Source organism: Oncorhynchus gorbuscha, linkage group LG19 (assembly GCF_021184085.1).
Source record: "Oncorhynchus gorbuscha isolate QuinsamMale2020 ecotype Even-year linkage group LG19, OgorEven_v1.0, whole genome shotgun sequence".
Classification (NCBI taxonomy): Eukaryota; Metazoa; Chordata; class Actinopteri; order Salmoniformes; family Salmonidae; genus Oncorhynchus; species Oncorhynchus gorbuscha.
In genome coordinates this window covers 47415306-47434164 of record NC_060191.1, presented here as the reverse complement: position 1 = coordinate 47434164, position 18859 = coordinate 47415306, and the positions used below count along the sequence as shown (strand labels likewise).

General features: G+C 45.1%; 1 pseudogene; it reads right to left on the bottom strand.

The window, feature by feature from the left end:
- Positions 1–2012: 2012 nt before the first annotated feature.
- LOC124004916 overlaps positions 2013–18859 on the bottom strand; it is a 54562-nt pseudogene continuing 37715 nt past the window's right edge.

Below are 18859 nucleotides of genomic sequence, written 5' to 3'. Positions count from 1 at the left end.
CTGGGAGATGTCTGAGTGTGTAATGTCTGCAAGTAGTGTGTGTGCATGGCCACACACACGCCTGTGTGCGTGCATGCGTGAGAGAGTACCTTTAACTGTGTGTTCTTGAGTTGTACTGTATGTTCAGTGTGCATATGCACCCTCACTGTGTCTGCCAGAAGTGTGTGTGTGTGTGTCTGTCAGAGGGCGACTGACAGAGCCGAAAGGAAAGCAGGACGCCTCTGTGGCCTTGCTGTGTGATCTTAGTACTGTGTGACTGTGTTCTTCATACCGCTGCCTCACAGATAGGCATCATCCAGACATACTGGACAGGGGCACCTGGAGACGACCCATCCTCTGTCTCACTCACACACACGGCTCACCGGCTCCAGAGGGCCTCAACAGACGCTACAATTAATACCCCTCATCTCTTCATCATCTTTAAGAGACGTCTGTCTGCACATTAAATATTAATGCACAGAGGGCATAGAGCTCCTACACTAGTCATCAATAATACCCACCTAGAGTTGCTCTGTGGCTGTCTCTGCCTGCCTGGCGTCATGGCTGGAGGGAAAGAGACAAAACTGGATCCTAATAGGAGACTTTAAACATTCATATTCTGATAGCACTGATGTAGTCTCAACTGGATAGTCAACTAGAGGGAAAACCTTGAGCTTTGACAACATCAAAGGGTCAAATACAAAACATAGGCCTATTGTAAATACGCATAAAGAATGTGTGCATTGTAAGAGACACTAAACAGGCACACAAGAAGACACACACAAAAAAGGTATGCAGCACTATGCAAAAACACAAACAAACCTTCACATGTAACACTCGCAATCTGTGCACGTGCGAGCACTAACACACAGCCACAGTGACATGAGAGAGTCAGCTGGTCCCTAAGTGGACTGGTGGTGGTGATGTGACAGAGACACAGAGCCTGAATGGAAATCTATTATTCATGGAGGGAAGCATAACAAACAAAGGAGGACAAAGTATTTATCAATGGGCCCTTAGAAGTGTCTGGTTAACTGAAAGAGAATACCGGGTTTTATGTAAGGTATTTGTCAGCCTACAGCTATTTAAGATACACCTATTAGGTCTACATAGACATACACTACCGTTCAAAGGTTTGGGGTCATTTAGAAATGTCCTTGTTTTTGAAAGAAAAGCACATTTTTCATCGAATTGATCAGAAATACAGTGTAGACATTGTTAATGTTGTAAATTACCATTGTAGCTGGAAACAGCAGATTTTTTAAATGTAATATCTACATAGGCTTACAGAGGCCCATTATCAGCAACCATCACTCCTGTGTTCCAATGGCACGCTGTGTTGGCTAAACCAAGTTTATCATTTTAAAAGGCTAATTGATCATTAGAAAACCCTTTTGCAATTATGTTATCACAGCTGAAAACTGTTGTGCTTATTAAAGAAGTAATAAAACACAGGAGTGATGGTTGCTGATAATGGTCCCCTGTTCGCCTATGTAGATATTCCATTAAAAATCTGCCGTTTCCAGCTACAATAGTTATTTACAACATTAACAATGTCGACACTGTATTTCTGATCAATTTGATATTTTAATGGACAAAAACAAGGACATTTCTAAGTGATCCCAAACTTTTGAAAGGTAGTGTATATTACAGCTGCTATGGACCTCTTCCTTTGGCATTCTGTTGAAATCAAACAAAACGTCTTTACTCTCTACCAGTTGCGCCAAACTTCCTACACACAGCAAGGATATCATGGGTACATTAAAACACTCAACCTCAATATGTGGTCTCTAGCCCCTCCTGGTGGTAAATGGTAAGAACTGAAGATGATTTAAAGGAGAAATGGTCATGTTCACTATGGCACTCTGAAGCTAAACGTTTTGCAACGGCAAAAGAAAATCGATTTAACTTTTTCAAAACGCGCTATGCTTGACCACATAGTCTAATTCCTTTCCGAGCATCGTTAACCATCAGATTGTTTCTGGATACTATGAAAACAATCATCAAACATAACATCAGTGGTGAGACTGAAATTAAGGTAGGAGGTTTCTTCTGATCTGTGACTTGCTGATGACATGTCTGCCAGCCTCCAGCTGGATAGAGAACTTGACCCCAGTCTGAGGAGAAGGATCCCATAGGAGACGTGCCTGAGGTCAGCACGATGCTGTGAACACTGTCCGAGATGTCTGAGAACGCCTGCCACCACACACACACACACACCACCACACCCCTTACGACAGGCAGCGCTCCATGTAATGTAATAATACGCTATGAGTAACATGTACTTTTATCCCCCAGTATAAAAGTTGTATACACAGCATTTACACTCCAGTACATCCTCCCCTGCTACTCACCACGGCTGAGTTGAGGCACCAGATGCTGAGTGTGTGTACAAGGGTCTTGGCAATGTGGCGTCAGCGGTTGGGCCTGGCGAAGAAGCCCTGAGCATCTGGCATGTCTGGAGCAGTGGTCCAGGTGTAGGACTGCTGCAGCACCACGCAGTGGTCCTCTGTAAACCTGACCACGGGAACATGACCAGGACAGAAGTCTTCGTCAGTGATCGAAAGTGTTAGTATAATGTATTTTGTAGTATGTTGTTATGTTGATCTTGTTTTTCACCCTGACTACAATGCACATTTATTTCCCAATTAGGACAATACAAATACTGACTGATTGTTAAAGACTGGATCTGACCTGCTCTTCTCCCTGTAGAGGAAGTCTAGCACAATGAAGAGACTCTTGAGGACAGAGGAGCTGACTGAGCTGATGGTGGGGACCTCCAATGTGTCCTCTCTCCCACCCCTCTTTCTCCAACACCGCTGCTAGGTGCTTCTATACAGGGGGAGAGATGAGGGAGGGAAGGAGAAAAGTGGAGAGATAAGAGAGGTGCTGTAGGCCTCCCTTCTAAACACACAAGTCTTGCAACAAAAAAAGGGGGTGAAAGTGAGAGATCAAAAGACAGGGACTGAGACAGAGACACAGGTGAGAGGAGACATCGGTGGTCAACAACATTATCTGACCTGCAGCATGGCAAAGGTGTCAGTGGTGATGACCTTGGTATGGAAGAATCCCAGAACCTCCTTGCCATTCCACCCCTTACAGGACATCTCATACTCCCTCTCAGCCAGAACACTGCAGCTCTCCTGCATCCAACTACACCACAGGAGGAACAGACAAACAGACAGAGAGAGCGCGAGAGTGGCCATATTAGAACTACTGTTTGATATTGAGGAAAGCAAGTCTAGTGAAGACATTCTTTTCAAGTATTGATTACATTTAATTGTTAACCAAGATGGGTTGATTAGTAGACCAGTTGTGCTTGTGCTGGCCTAGAAAGAATGTACCAGGAATAGATAGGTAGAGAAACACTACTGTAGTTTCAGTCGGGGAGGTGATGATGAGGGAGCTCTTACTTGAGCAGGCTGCAGCAGAAGGCCCAGAGGGGTTAAGGTCTAACTCACTCCAGGAATTTAGGGTCTATTTACTTGAGCAGGGAACAGAAGGAAGGCCAGCAGCGGTTCGTGGTTGGAGCATCTGATGTTATCCAGCTTCTCCCTGGCAGACAGCAGCTGGGGTTTGTTCAGGGTGTAGCTGGCAGTCCTCTATGTTGTGGGCCTCATCCAGAACCCCAATCTGACCCTTCAGGTTGATGTGAATCTGCAGGGGAGGAGAGGGAAGGAGATAGCCTCCCCTCCCACTGCACCCTAGTAGACATGCTGTGGGTTTGACCAGGTAGTTGTCAAGGAATATGTTCAGCTAAAAGTAAAAGGACACATCTATTCTTTAATGTGTGAAACCACCTTTTCTTCAGGCCTACATCCTCATCACTCACTCCTTCTCTAACTCCAACAACAATTCCCTGCATCCCTCGTTCTGCCAGACTCATGCTCTCCCTGATGATGTGGTCCAGTAGGTCGTTTTAGGGATAGAAGACTACATCCATCTCTCACTCCTCCTTATCCTTCTCTCTGCTCCCCTCACCATGCCTGCCCCTCCCACCAGACTCAAGCTCTCCCTGATGATGTGGTCCAGTAGGTCGTTTTAGGGATAGAAGACTACATCCATCTCTCACTCCTCCTTATCCTTCTCTCTGCTCCCCTCACCATGCCTGCCCCTCCCACCAGACCCAAGCTCTCCCTGATGATGTGGTCCAGTAGGTCGTTTTAGGGATAGAAGACTACATCCATCTCTCACTCCTCCTTATCCTTCTCTCTGCTCCCCTCACCATGCCTGCCCCTCCCACCAGACCCAAGCTCTCCCTGATGATGTGGTCCAGTAGGTCGTTTTAGGGATAGAAGACTACATCCATCTCTCACTCCTCCTTATCCTTCTCTCTGCTCCCCTCACCATGCCTGCCCCTCCCACCAGACCCAAGCTCTCCCTGATGATGTGGTCCAGTAGGTCGTTTTAGGGATAGAAGACTACATCCATCTCTCACTCCTCCTTATCCTTCTCTCTGCTCCCCTCACCATGCCTGCCACTCCCACCAGACCCAAGCTCTCCCTGATGATGGGGGTCCAGTAGATAGTTGTAGGGACAGAATAGGATACAGGAATGAGGTCCCTGGCAGCGTAGTAGGAGCAGCACCCCCCCCCCCAGCCGACTGATGTCCCAGGACTGATGGAGACCATGGACCCAGTGCAGTGTTCTGGTCCTGCATCTTGTGCACGCCGTTTTTGAAGCGGTACAACACGCCCTGCACATATTCCTTGACCACTACCTGGTCAAACCCGACGCTCCCTGCGTGTGGTACGTAAGAGAGAGAGGAGGAAGAGTTGTTTTCATCCTTGACAATACACACATGAAAACGAATTAAGTTCAGCTTACTGGTGACCTTGAGGACCTCTCAGAACCAACACTGATCAATACCTTCATCATGGTTTATACACATAGGACATGTACAGACACACACTCAATATAGGCCAGTACCAACAACTCTGGCATTACCAATAGCTCGGGGTAATTCCCAAGTGGCAGTCTCCAGTCCCATTACCCGGTCATCAGAGGCGCCTCATCTACCACCATGTCACAACCAGCCGGCTCCCCGGTGACACACACGTGACGACTAAATACTCCGTTACCGCCAAAAGGCATGGAAAGAAAGGCAGCTATCAAAGGGGTGGATTCTGCAACACATCATGGATAAACTTTTGCACTTAAAATGGTTTTGTTTCAAACGGTTCAGTGTGTGTGCGTGAGCACGCGTGTGGCGAAGGTTAAAGGATTAGCGTCCACTCAAGTAATTCTTATATTGGCTCAATGGCAGCTTAGGGGTGTGATTTGACTTCATGACTCCACAAAAAGAGAAAACACAACAGGGGAGTCTTAACCCAACGAAGCTCAGTCAGAGCCAGGTGTATGTAACAAGAGACTGGCTATAGACAGGGCCTAGAGGACTGGAGAGTGGAGGGATACACAGGGCTGATGGAAGAATGAGTGTGATGGAGCTGTGGCCATTCTATCCTCTGGGGTTATCGCGGGGACATCTATTCTCTGTAACAGATCAGGATGTAACACTGTCACCGTGGCGACTGTAGGCTGAGGTGGACAGGACAGATAGACACCTCTGGTGACAGCGAAATAGGGGCTTATTATACGATCGGGCTGACCCATGTGTGTTTGTATGTGTGTGCTCATTACACTAGCCCCCTCACCTTGAGGAGAACAGGAGTTAGGACTGTAACAGTAACACTGGCTATAAAGTCTCCCATCCGACACAAAACCTGTCTGAAGCCTCGTGACACGTCATCGTGCTAGAGAGACTGACCAATTGGGATATTATGGGGTGTGATTGTCACCTGGGGCGACAGTGATGGGGGCTGTCTGCCTGTCCTTTAACTGTGGGGTTGGGTTACGAAGCCTTTCTTTCTAGAGCTCAGAGGCAGCTCAAATTCACTCCCTTTAAGTGTCTGTCACTGGGATTAGAAACACCACTCAAACTCATGATCGGAGGTGTGTGTGTTTCCATGTCTGAAGAGGTCATGGTTTTCACAGCTGGATTGGGGTGAATCTCAGTTCAAAATAATTAAATTCAGGCCCAATAATAGTCAACGACCTCCAATGAGAGGTAAGAGGGCAACACTAATGTAGCCTAGCTAGGAGCTGAGCTGATCTAAGCCCTGGGGTGGAGCAGGCCTTGACCTCGGCTCTACACAACAAGACCCTTATATTGGTGAAACTAGAAGTTAGGGAACCGGGCCAGCCACTAGACAGTCATCAGTTAAAATCCCAGGTTTGTGTGTATAGGATTCTAAAGCTACCGGTAGCTTACCAAAAATAAGATAAAACCATGGCAACCTATCGTAATTTTGAATCACTTAAATTATTCATATAGAATTCATTTTTTTTATATCTGTGTCTATATTGTCTGTGAGTTTCTAGTAGATATGTTTCTAGAGAAAATAGTCTAATTAATGAAAAAAAGCATTGAATCAACAATGGCATTATTTTTCTATTAACTCTGCAACTCTTCAAACTAACTTTTTTCACCACTGCCATCAGTTTGAAGCCGAAACATTGACAACAAATACATACTGACATAGTAAAATATACACGTGTTTAAAAAAATACTTCATGCTGAAACCCAGTTGAAGTGAGGCACCACCTCTGAGTGGACACAGGTGTGGTCCCTACTAGAGACCATGGTGATGGGGGTGGAAGAGCAGAGAGCGTACGATTCATCTCGTGGGCCATCTGAGTGATCTGTTTGTGGGAGCGAGTGCCGAAGATTATCTTGGGAATTTGTTTCTTCTTGCTCTCTTTGGCCTTCTCCTTAGAAGACTTTCCCTCGGCTACTTTCCGGCCGCCTTTGGATGAGGCACAGGGACAGAGAGAGCAGGACACCACGGACAACTAGTGGACACATGGGGGGGAAAGATGGAGGGAGAAGGAAGATAAAAATAACAAGATATCAAGAGTGTTATCTCTTCAGAAAATTGTGAAAAACATTTTTTGTTATTTTACATTGCTCACTATAAAAATATTGAGACCAAACAAAAATCACCAATACCAGACAACTGGTGAACTTTATATGCTCCATTAGTGAACATATAATAAAGTATAGCAAGAATGTGTATATGCACACAATACTGCCTGTCAGTCATGGTTAGATTACATTACCTGACTGCTGAAAGCTGATAGGTTACCATTGTTGGGGATGTGAAAGTGTAGCTGCTTTTTAATTGGCTGTTAGTAACCACAGGGGATGTGTGGCGTCACCTTCTCTTGACACACAGGTGAAGCGTAGCCAGCAGCGCTGCTGAAACCAATACCAGTCAGGTGCTGAGCTCTTTAAAGTAGGATACTTTCCATCCCTTTCACTAACGCAAATAATTGGCATTGGTGTTAGTGAAAGGGGTATCAAACCATGAAGACTAAACAAGCCAACCTCAAATAGTACTGTTCACCGCAAAGTTCTAAGCTAACTACATAGTGTCCTTCAGCTGTTTCCATCAGAGGAAGTCAAATGTTCTCTTATGACACAGTTGAAGTAACCCTGAATCTAAACCTTGAGCTTATTGACTGCACAAGTCTTAAATTCTCAGAAGTTCTTCTCTTCATCTCTTCCATCTTTTACAACCTGGCACCACCCAGTTGATATGCCTCACCATATAAAGGAACGCTCAGGGTGTGGGTTACAACTCAAGCAAGCTGAGCCTGTGGTGCTTCAGTGGAGACTAGAAGGGCCAGGCGTTTCAGGTTACCCTACTTTCCGCTCTTTTTCCAAAAGTGTTTGCCATTAAATATTACGATGTGTGTTAGGGGGCCCGAAAGGAGCTCAGCCACTTTTCCCTTGATTGAACAGGTATTCACTTTGGGTGGTAGACCGATTTCCTCGCTCTCAGCGGCAGTGGGTGGAATTGTCCAGTGTTGAATGAGCCGGTATGTGTCTGTTGCAGAGGGCAGCCAACACCATCAGGCCCCCTGTTAGTTATCTACATTCCATTCCAGGGGGGTGTCTGCTCGCTCCTATGAACCCAGCAGAGCCCCAAACCGTGTCGGTCTGCATCTCAGACGGGGACGGGCACGTAAAGGGATACTCTTGTCAGAGGTTTCCTGCTCCTGCCTCTTGACAAGGGCCTCTATTCAGCAGTGCCCCCCCCCTTCCATCCTCCCACCTGTCTATGAATAAGTAATTATTTGCCATGATTTCGCAGTAGGAGGGATATGTGGAGGGGTCTATTTAAACGTGGCAGCAGCAGTTAAGGTGATCGGGCTCTGTTGCACAGGCGAGGAGCGGATCTGCAGAGCTGAGCAGTATAACTGGTCTGTTCCAACGATGTGGCCCTTCTGTAACCTAATCCTACTAGGTGCCCCTCTGTTTATTCATCATGTCAGCTCAGGACTCTTTAGACCCTTAACCCACAGGAGCTGACTCCTAAATGGTACCCTATTACGTTGCTTCTGCCTATAGTGTCCATAAGAAAACCCCTCTTTAAAAGAGATCACCCGGTGTGTTCCAAACAGTACTAGTCTCATCCTTATTGTCTGGGCATAGTGACAGTCAGAACCATGCCCTGGATGTGGTGGTAGTGTGGTTCTCAGTCACTCAGTATACTCTTGGCCAGGTAGACCTAGCTGATTCCAGACCTGTGTGCCTTGAGTTTCAGCATTGCACAGCTGACACTTGAGGAGTCTTACACTCCGGGTGGGCCAGGTGATGGTGGTGGGGATTGGCGGGGACAGGCTGGCTCGCTGGATGCCAATTCGCTCCTCAGTCCTCAGCCTTCAAGGTTCCGAATACACATGAAAATGTGCGCACACACACAGGGGGTGGGCTGGCTGAGTCGCAAATAGATGACTGCAGTGCCATTCTGATCAAATACCTTAGGAGCATCACCCCTCTCCTCTGGTATGTCCCCCAAATGGCACCCTATTCCCTATATAATACATTACTTTTTGAACAGGGCCCATAGGGCTGTAGTCAAAAGTAGTGGACTATGTTGGAAATAGGGCACCATTTGGGATGCACATTGCTCTGCCCTGAATGGCCACCCAGCCCTCCCTCCTCATAAAGCAGCGGTTTATCCCTCTAGGTCCCGGGGCTCAGTAACCAGCGGGTGACCCCCATTCAATATTTATGCCTGGCTTTCACAGATCAGCGGCGAGGCAAACCCTCTTAATTAAAAAGTGGAGCTCTGTCCGTTCAAAGAGCCCCATTCAGGACGTCAGTTAGCAGCTCACAGCAGAGTGCAGCCGGTCAGGTATCAGACGGGGAAACCCAAGACGAACAGCGGGAGGGGACTTTCTCCTCCTAACTATTCCTTTTTCCCACTCCTCTTCCTGCCGTATGCAGCCTAAACACAACCTATATCACATGACACATTCACTTGGCACACAAGAAATGTGAGAACAATGCCAAAGGTGGGTGATGGAACAGAGCCACAGATTAAGTAGGCTATGCTGCCACCAAGTGGACACAAAGTATTATTTGGGTGGCTGTACAACACAAATATTTATCTTCATGGATTCTAATGGTTGGCGTTAAGGTGGTAGTCAGTTGAGCTGTTCCTAGATCAGCATTAAAAAGCAACATATCCTTAGTTTAGAATAGATGTACTCACACAGTACTGTGCCTCAGAAGGCAGGTCCATCGGTCAGGGCTGGCCGATATTGCCAAAATATCATATCAGAATATTTTTCAAATGTTTGACTGTACAACAGTATATGACTGTATTTTGTTTCTGAATAATACAAGTTCTAAATATGTTTTATGAGTAGTGCATGACCCTAGGATGGCAGAAAATTAATTATAAGTGATTTGAATGGGCTTTCTACATTCTGATGGTTTTATGCTCAACCAAACTAAATAAAATTTAGCAGATGTTGTAGCGGGTGCAGCAAAATGCTTATGTTACTAGCTCCTAACAATGCAGCAAAATGCTTATGTTACTAGCTCCTAACAATGCAGCAAAATGCTTATGTTACTAGCTCCTAACAATGCAGCAAAATGCTTATGTTACTAGCTCCTAACAATGCAGCAAAATGCTTATGTTACTAGCTCCTAACAATGCAGCAAAATGCTTATGTTACTAGCTCCTAACAATGCAGCAAAATGCTTGTTACTAGCTCCTAACAATGCAGCAAAATGCTTATGTTACTAGCTCCTAACAATGCAGCAAAATGCTTGTTACTAGCTCCTAACAATGCAGCAAAATGCTTATGTTACTAGCTCCTAACAATGCAGCAAAATGTCAAAGAATACACAATAAATAAAAAATAAAAAATACTAAAAAAAATTCAAGAAATGTCAGAACGAGGATACAACTGCATTTGAAAGTAGTCCAATTTGTAGAACGTTTCATTAAATTTAGCACTGTATAAAATATCTTTGTAGACTAAAATTCCCTACCGGTATGAGTATCCGTACCGGTATACTGTACACACAATAGTTCCCCACCCTACCATCAGTTGAGCTGATCCTAGATCAGCACTAAAAAGAAACACATCCTAAGTTTAGACTAGAAATTCTCACACAGTAGTGAGCCTTAGGGGGGGAAGGTTCATCAATTTAGCTGATCCTAGATCAGCACTTCCCAGCAAGTGGCAACATATCCATAGTTTAGATAGATGTACTCACACAGCAGTGTGTCTCAGGGGGTAGGTTTATAGTCTGTGCCTGGGTATTCAGCTCCACTGTCCATGTCTGTGCTCCAGGCACTGGTCTCTCTCCTTCTGGCTCATCATCTATAAACACCACTCACTGCTCCAAGCACCTCCTCTTACAACCCCAAGGGGAACAGAGAGTAAGGGTTTTGTTATTGAGTGAATTTTGTACATTGTCCCATAAAAAATGAATAGAACATTTTTATAAAAGAATAAGGGTGACAAAGGCCTGCGTAGATTATAAGTTCATAATATCTTGTTTATGCAGTAACTTAGATGTTAAATACTTCTTTGGACAGCCAAGGCAGTAACGAGCTGATAATCTGCACAGACAAACATATTTTGTATACCCTGGAACAAGGCCATGCAACTTGAAACAGGGACAAATCAGAACGGTTAGACTTATTGGTCCGTCTGTGAAAGCATTGTGAATATGGCTACCCATAAAAATACAGGAAATTCAATTGAATTCTAGAAGGCTACCTCACTTCTGTTCCATGGTTGGGGTGTGGATGCACTTCCTATCAGGCTGGAAGTCATCATACTTCTCGGAGGTGAGGGAGGTCTGGGACTTGTCACAGACAAGAGACTAGAGACTTGGGCTTGTACTCCTCTGGTGGAGGGGGCACTGAATAGACACAGACAAGTATCAGCACTTGTATGGAATTGAAAAATGTCAAACCTGAGCTGAGCTAGAGGATTGGGAGTGTGACTTAAACTGCATCTACAGTACAGATAGTTTTTTTTCTCAATCCATTTCTCAGAGGATGGGGTGGACATCTTTGTTCTAGCCCAAGGGAACTGCATCTTCACCTCTGCTATGGTGTACTCCACAGGGTGAGACTGCCTTGACCAAATGGTATACACACTGGAAAGAAATGTTGCTGCAAATGACAATGTAATTCACATCGATTGGTCACATCCCCCTCACATGTGGTTCTGAGTAGGGGTGGGTATAATTTGTGGAACGTTCCAACAGGAATCTGTTCCAAAAACTTCGTAAATAACAAGGATGTCAACAAACAACGCATACAAAATTGTATAGCGGCAGATACCAGGTAGGGAGTGGGCTATTTAATTACGTTTTTCACTCACCACGTTTATTCCGGAAAATGTCTGTCCTCACTCTGGTCAAACATTAAGAATAAGCTACGTGGTGAGTTGATGCCTATTCGTCAACTAGTTGAATTGATCATGCTACTTTGTATGCGTTGTTACGTTGGCAACCTTGTACTTTACGCAGTTTTTGGAACAGATTCCCGTTGGAACGTTCCACAAATGATACCCACCCTCTGAGTAGAGCTAACTACATCAAAACTAACATCAAGCGCTAAAATGTGACGTTTGCAACTGGAAAGAGACTGTTTGCTTCTTTAGCGAGCTTAATAACTTAGCTAACTAGCCCATTTCACTTGTATCTGTTTGAGTTGCCAAGTCAGTACCAGATAACGTTATACTTGCTACTAGCGAACTATGTAGCTAGCTTGTATATTCTCCAACTAACAGACCTTTTAGCAAGCATAAACGAACGAGCTATTTAAAATATCAATACACTTCATGTTTGAATGGGGTTACGTTTCTAGCTAAAAAGGAGGAGACGTACACGGCTCGTTAGCTGACTGTAAACATACCTGACTAACGAGCTAAAAGTTCCCGCCGTGGAAGAGAAGTCCCACAAACCAATCAAAAGGGATAACACTTTTGCGTCACGCAAAATGACAGTAGCCAATCACCACAGAGCATTTGCTGGGGGTCTCCCATGTGCTCGCAAAATATGCACAACCAATGGATAGTTGTGTACATTACAAAAGGGTTATTATTACCATATAAATTATCATGCTAAACGCTGTTTTTTCCCACGGAGGACCAAACCTGCCATAATTATAAATAAATAAATGTACATATAATTGTGTGAATGAATGCACACGTATACATACATTATTATTCCCACTTTCATTCATTTTATTCATATTATTTATTTATTTATTCCTCTAATCCGATAATAAGGGGGTGTCAACAAATGTATCTAACACACCCAATGCATCACCGGGGGCATACTGCCTACCCTCCAGGACAGCTACAGCACCCAATGTCACAGAAAGGCCAAGCAGATCACCAAGGACCTCATACAACTACTGCTGTGTACAAACCTTTCACATTCATACACTGTCCAGGGTGCATCACATCAGGCGGTGATCGTGAGTCCCATGGGGCGGCGCACAACTGGCCCCGCATCGTCCGGGTTTGGCCAGCGTAGGCTGTCATTGTAAATAATAATTTGTTCTTAACTGACTTGCCTAGTTAAATAAATGTAAAAAATCAACAACAGGAAAAGATCCTGTCCATACTGTCGATACACACCATTATGTTCATGCTGTATATTTCTAGTCCAGACACTGACATTGCTCGCTCTGATATTTCTAAATTGTTATTTTTATTTATTTATGTGTAATGTTTTGTATTGCAAGGGAACAGTATATGGCCTGTATTGCATATATCACCCACTTTCACGTTTCTGAGATAGATAGCTGACTCACCACAAAACCATATTTGTTCATAACCGTGGCCCATATTTTTCCTTTAGTGCCTAAAATAGAGATTAGCACCAGAAGTCCTTATTTCTAGAGACAGGATACAAAACCACACACAAGACATGTTGGAAGTTCCTATGTTTATTTTATTTTATTTTTATTTATTTCACCTTTATTTAACCAGGTAGGCTAGTTGAGAACAAGTTCTCATTTGCAACTGCGACCTGGCCAAGATAAAGCATAGCAGTGTGAACAGACAACACAGAGTTACACATGGAATAAACAATTAACAAGTCAATAACACAGTAGAAAAAAAATGGGCAGTCTATATACAATGTGTGCAAAAGGCATGAGGAGGTAGGCGAATAATACAATTTTGCAGATTAACACTGGAGTGATAAATGATCAGATGGTCATGTACAGGTAGAGATATTGGTGTGCAAAAGAGCAGAAAAATAAATAAATAAAAACAGTATAAAAACAGTATGGGAATGAGGTAGGTGAAAATGGGTGGGCTATTTTCCTATAGACTATGTACAGCTGCAGCGATCGGTTAGCTGCTCGGATAGCTGATGTTTGAAGTTGGTGAGGGAGATAAAAGTCTCCGATTTTTGCAATTCGTTCCAGTCACAGGCAGCAGAGTACTGGAACGAAAGGCGGCCAAATGATGTGTTGGCTTTAGGGATGATCAGTGAGATACACCTGCTGGAGCGCGTGCTACGGATGGGTGTTGCCATCGTGACCAGTGAACTGAGATAAGGCGGAGCTTTACCTAGCATGGACTTGTAGATGACCTGGAGCCAGTGGGTCTGGCGACGAATATGTAGTGAGGGCCAGCCGACTAGAGCATACAAGTCGCAGTGGTGGGTGGTATAAGGTGCTTTAGTGACAAAACGGATGGCACTGTGATAGACTGCATCCAGTTTGCTGAGTAGAGTTTTGGAAGCCATTTTGTAGATGACATCGCCGAAGTCGAGGATCGGTAGGATAGTCAGTTTTACTAGGGTAAGCTTGGCAGCGTGAGTGAAGGAGGCTTTGTTGCGGAATAGAAAGCCGACTCTTGATTTGATTTTCGATTGGAGATGTTTGATGTGGGTCTGGAAGGAGAGTTTGCAGTCTAGCCAGACACCTAGGTACTTATAGATGTCCACATATTCAAGGTCGGAACCATCCAGGGTGGTGATGCTAGTCGGGCATGCGGGTGCAGGCAGCGATCGGTTGAAAAGCATGCATTTGGTTTTAGTCGCGTTTAAGAGCAGTTGGAGGCCACGGAAGGAGTGCTGTATGGCATTGAAGCTCGTTTGGAGGTTAGATAGCACAGTGTCCAATGACGGGCCGAAAGTATATAGAATGGTGTCGTCTGCGTAGAGGTGGATCAGGGAATCGCCCGCAGCAAGAGCAACATCATTGATATACACAGAGAAAAGAGTCGGCCCGAGAATTGAACCCTGTGGCACCCCCATAGAGACTGCCAGAGGACCGGACAGCATGCCCTCCGATTTGACACACTGAACTCTGTCTGCAAAGTAATTGGTGAACCAGGCAAGGCAGTCATCCGAAAAACCGAGGCTGTTGAGTCTGCCGATAAGAATATGGTGATTGACAGAGTCGAAATCCTTGGCGAGGTCGATGAAGACGGCTGCACAGTACTGTCTTTTATCGATGGCGGTTATGATATAGTTTAGTACCTTGAGTGTGGCTGAGGTGCACCCGTGACCGGCTCGGAAACCAGATTGCACAGCGGAGAAGGTACGGTGGGATTCGAGATGGTCAGTGACCTGTTTGTTGACTTGGCTTTCGAAGACCTTAGATAGGCAGGGCAGGATGGATATAGGTCTGTAACAGTTTGGGTCCAGGGTGTCTCCCCCTTTGAAGAGGGGGATGACTGCGGCAGCTTTCCAATCCTTGGGGATCTCAGACGATATGAAAGAGAGGTTGAACAGGCTGGTAATAGGGGTTGCGACAATGGCGGCAGATAGTTTCAGAAATAGCGGGTCCAGATTGTCAAGCCCAGCTGATTTATACGGGTCCAGGTTTTGCAGCTCTTTCAGAACATCTGCTATCTGGATTTGGGTAAAGGAGAACCTGGAGAGGCTTGGGTGAGGAGCTACGGGGGAGGCGGAGCTGTTGGCCGAGGTTGGAGTAGCCAGGCGGAAGGCATGGCCAGCCGTTGAGAAGTGCTTATTGAAGTTTTCGATAATCATGGATTTATCGGTGGAGACCGTGTTTCCTAGCCTCAGTGCAGTGGGCAGCTGGGAGGAGGTGCTCTTGTTCTCCATGGACTTCACAGTGTCCCAGAACTTTTTGGAGTTGGAGCTACAGGATGCAAACTTCTGCCTGAAGAAGCTGGCCTTAGCTTTCCTGACTGACTGCATGTATTGGTTCCTGACTTCCCTGAACAGTTGCATATCACGGGGGCTATTCGATGCTATTGCAGTCCGCCACAGGATGTTTTTGTGCTGGTCGAGGGCAGTCAGGTCTGGAGTGAACCAAGGGCTGTATCTGTTCTTGGTTCTGCATTTTTTGAACGGAGCATGCTTATCTAAAATTGTGAGGAAGTTACTTTTAAAGAATGACCATGCATCCTCAACTGACGGGATGAGGTCAATGTCCTTCCAGGATACCCGGGCCAGGTCGATTAGAAAGGCCTGCTCACAGAAGTGTTTTAGGGAGCGTTTGACAGTGATGAGGGGTGGTCGTTTGACTGCGGCTCCGTGGCGGATACAGGCGATGAGGCAGTGATCGCTGAGATCCTGGTTGAAGACAGCAGAGGTATATTTGGAGGGCCAGTTGGTCAGGATGACGTCTATGAGGGTGCCCTTGTTTACAGAGTTAGGGTTGTACCTGGTGGGTTCCTTGATGATTTGAGTGAGATTGAGGGCATCTAGCTTATGTGTGTTGCAAATGGCACCTTATTCCCCATAAAGTACACTACAATGACACCCTAAAGTAATGCACTATATTAGTAAAAGGGTGCCATTTGGGAAGCATCCCTTGTCTTTTGAAGCATTATGTTTTGCTGCTGAGGTCAATTGAACATATTTGTGGTTTGACATTATATTTAAAGCAGCAGTCTAAAAAACAACAGTTTAAGACCAGTTTGCTCGGCTCAGTTATTCTTTCAAGCAAATTGCTACTACTGCAGACACCAGGCTTGCCAACGAAATGGCCATTCAACCTACCATTTCTCTATTTGCATTCTGAAGTGTGCTGATTTGAAAAACAGAAAATACATAAAGTCAGCTGTTTTGTAGTTACATTCCATTTATAAAATCCAATCTAAAATCTAAAATAAAATCTAGAGTCGGCTTTCTATTCCGCAACAAAGCCTCCTTCACTCACGCCGCCAAACTTAAGTCCATGCTAGGTAAAGCTCCGCCTTATCTCAGTTCACTGGTCATGATGGCAACACCCACCCGTAGCACGCGATCCAGCAGGTGTATCTCACTGATCATCCCTAAAGCCAACACCTCATTTGGCCGCCTTTCGTTCCAGTTCTCTGCTGCCTGTGACTGGAAAGAATTGCAAAAATCGCTGAAGTTGGAGACTTTTATCTCCCTCACCAACTTCAAACATCTGCTATCTGATCGCTCCAGCTGTACATAGTCTATCGGTAAATAGCCCACCCAATTTTACCTACCTCATCCCCATACTGTTTATATTTATTTACTTTTCTGCTCTTTTGCACATCAGTATCTCTACCTGCACATGACCATCTGATCATTTATCACTCCAGTGTTAATCTGCCAAATTGTAATTATTCGCCTACCTCCTCATGCCTTTTGCACACAATGTATATAGACTTTTTTTCTTCGTTTTCTACTGTTTTATTGACTTGTTAATTGTTTATTCCATGTGTAACTCTGTGTTGTCTGTTCACACTGCTATGCTTTATCTTGGCCAGGTCGCAGTTGCAAATGAGAACTTGTTCTCAACTAGCCTACCTGATTAAATAAAGGTGAAATAAAAAAAATTAATAAAAATAATCCTGATCAGTTAAAATTCAAGCTAATGGCCAGCAGATGTCAGTGTTGTCTATAATAAACACCACTGACAGTACATCGTGACCTCACTCAGCTTGGTGGTTGCAATATACAATATTGTGAGTACACACGCATAGTGTTAGTATATGGTTTGTCCAGCAAGGGTTGTTCCTCTTTCTGGGATGTCTGTGGGAGGGAGAAGTTTGAGTGAAAGAGGAGAAGGAAGAAACAGACTGAAGTTAGAGGTGGAGGAGAGGGAGAAACAGAGAAGGAAAAGAAAAAGGAATAGGTGAACAGGGAATGTGGAGGAGGATAGAAGACAGAGAAACATAGTGAACGTGGAAGAAGATGAGAGAGGGGAAACATAGGAAACTCGAGGTTAGGCGACAGAACCAGAGGCTGGACACCAGATATCCCCTTATCCTCCCGGCAACCCCCCAGCAACGTCCCGGCAACCCCGACGCACTGAAATAATGAGTATTGTTGCCCAGCGCCACGGCTCTCCATCTCCCCTGCTTCCCCCAGCCTGCCAGACCCCTCCACTCTCATTTATATTAGGTTTCTTATCTAATAACTCAGACTGCAGGAACCGTGGACCAAATGCTGTTTAACAGCAGCTGTAAAACACAAGTTGTTAAAAAAACACAGCACACTACAGCCACAAACACACCCCAACTCCGTATTCCATCACACAGGCCTCAACCAACCACAACTCCTTATTCCATCACACTAACCAACACCAACTCCTTCCATCTTGAGAAAGAAAAAGAAAATAAAGGATGAATGAAGTAAGTAAATGTAATGTCATTGTCTGGCTCTGTGCTCAGTGTTTTAGTAGGTGTGATGGGCTTTCTGTGAGTGTAACAGAGAAGTGCAGGTCCAGAGGCAGGTAGGCAGAGAGGAGAGAGCATGGTTTGTATAGTACTGATCATGTGGACAGACAGACTGCAGCAGTATGGTCCACATTGATTTGATTTGATACAGTAAAAGACAGACGGCAGCTCTAGTGCAGAGAATAGTGAACCCTTACAGCCTCTTAGCACTGTATGTTTTAGTGTGGTGCCATACCCCCACCCGTCTTTATTTCATTTCCAAACGATCCCCACTCAGCTTTCTGTCACACCTGCGTTCTGCCTCCTGTTCCAGAACACAAGTCAGCAGAGGAAATGGCCTGCGGCACAAACAGCACTCTATTCCTTATTTAGTGCACTGCTTTTAACCAGGGCCCATTGACCTCTTCAACACAGCTCTGGTCCAGGAGGGCTGCTGGGGCCAGGGTCTCTCTCTCTCTCTCCCCCTCTCTCTCTCTCTCTCTGTGCCTTTTCTAATCTCATCACGAAGGGAAACAGGGATCCCACTGGGCACACACAGGTTGAATCAACATTGTTTCCACGTCATTTCAAAATTACGTGGAACCAACGTGGAGTAGATGTTGAATTGACGTCTGTGCACAATGGGTTGTGTATTAGAAGCATGGGCATTGGTGGTATTTCCTGGCTTGGACAACCACACTGTCTTACTGAGGAGTTGGGATGTATTCTAAATCACTCCCTCATCCCTGTACAGTGCACTACTTCTGACCAGAGCTATTTGGGAATAGGATGCCATTTGGGACATATCCTTGAGTTGCAGTTTTTGAACAGGCCCTGCACAAACGTTGCACTAATAGGTTGTGTCTTGGTGCAGCTACAGTGAATTCTCATAAATGCTGTCATCAGCTATAAGTGCAGTAGGCTAGGCTGTGCTGTAAAGAGAAAAGAG